Source organism: Penaeus japonicus, unplaced genomic scaffold (genome assembly GCF_977035675.1).
Source record: "Penaeus japonicus unplaced genomic scaffold, GWHDUDI00000001_assembly GWHDUDI00000026, whole genome shotgun sequence".
NCBI classification, from domain to species: Eukaryota; Metazoa; Arthropoda; class Malacostraca; order Decapoda; family Penaeidae; genus Penaeus; species Penaeus japonicus.
Window position 1 is genome coordinate 2,732,903 of NW_028234428.1, and position 1,951 is coordinate 2,734,853.

Genomic DNA, 1,951 nt, shown 5'->3' on the forward strand with positions numbered 1-1,951 from the left:
ATACCTAACAGAGTGCATATATACAAACTAACATACAAACAAACACAGAAACACACACACAAACAAACACAGAAACACACACACAAACAAACACGCAAACAAACACACACACACAAACAAACAAACAAATAAACAAAAACACCCATAATCACACACAAACACACACACACAAACAAATAAACACAAAACACCCATAATCACACACAAAAACACACACACAAACAAACACACACACACACAAACAAACACACACACACACAAACAAACAAACAAAAACACCCATAATCACACACAAACACACACACACAAACAAACACTTATTGTCAGTTCCACGATTTCAATTTCCTCTCAGCAACCCTCAGGACTCGGAAGTTATCAGTTTCCTGGCATTTTGTAGCGAGCCGAATGCCTTAGTCATTGTACTGTACTATTGCCAAGTAGTTCCGGATGCTGCCGCCGAGAGATGAGCATCCTCTCTGCTCTCTCCGTCTGGCTCTCCTCTCCCCTCCTTTGTTGGCGGTGGTGCTAGTGGTGGTGGTGCTTGTTGTTTTTGGTTGTTGTTATTGTTTTTGTTATTGTTTTTTGTTGTTTGATATTGTTATCTTTGTTACTGTAGTCGTTGTATTGAAGGACACTAATTCATTTCGTGTTGTTTTTTTTATACTTAGTATTATTACTCAGTTCTTTATATACAGTCTTTACATAAGAAAATATAGATTTTATGCTAGCTTTTGACGTCATCAGAGGAAATATTTACACGATTTCCCGCCAAAAAAGAGAGGTGACGACAGTCAGCGAAAATTAACGGAAGTCCTTTGTTTATTTAACCTGTGTCGCTATTTTTGTGTACTTGAATAATGAAGTGTATAAAACAGCGTGCAATTACGAACTAAAAGGATAAAAGATATTCATTATCTCTATTTATTTTCTATAATAAAAAAATAAGAGCACAGAGTGTCCGTGACTAAAAAACTGCATTTATTCAATGAGCTTATCATTTACTGAACTAGGATGGTTCCCTTGTTTCCTCTTATATAATCGGTCCTTGTATCTAGGCAGTTAACTCGGGGAAAATTGATTTTTCTTTTATTAAGAAATGTTTTGTTTTTTTTTCAAAAATTATATTTTGAGGAAAAAATGTATCTTTCTCAGTAACTTTTTGCAGAGAGTTGCAACGAGTTTATCACTTGGTCAGTGTGTTTCTCTATTGTCAATAAAGATTCTCCGAAAGTTTGAACCTAGTCTATCCCAGTTCCTGGAAGTTATGGGCGAAACATGATTATTAACTGAAAAAGGCAAAAAAAACGCTGACTCATCGTAAAAGGCGCAGGGGTCAGACCTCAGCCTATATCAACTGCCACCTCAAAATCGATTTCTTTTTCCAGCTAAGTTAAAGATTTATTTCTTTTTTTAATCGTAATTTATTTATTTGGCCTTCAGGAACGGTTTTAAATTTTGAATAATTAACTTTTTCGAATTTTCCTCTTTTTACCTAATAAAGGGAAGCCGGTATGCATAGTCAGGATAGGGATAGTGGGAGTGGGGCTAAAAGAGGAAAAATTCGAAAAAGTTAAAAATAGTTTTTCCTTCAAACCCGTAACCCCCAAAACAGTTTTTCCGACCACAATATTATTCCCGGGTATGACCCCCTTATTTGCTCCTAACTCTAGAATATGACGTAATCGGTCAAAAACAACATCTTTTTCGGTTTTCCCGTCATCGAAAAAAAAAAACTAAACTAGATTTTCGCCTTTGTACACTGACTTGACTCTGGCACTAGAATTTGGCCAATAACTCTAGAATTCTGGATTTTTGGGCCAAATCAAATGGCTAAATGAAATCAGGGGCCCAAAAACTACCTGTGTGCCAAAAATGAGCGAAATCTAAAAACCTTTTTTTTTTGCCTTCTCAGAGCCTACTTCTTAATAGCCTATCTTATATAGAAAGAAAT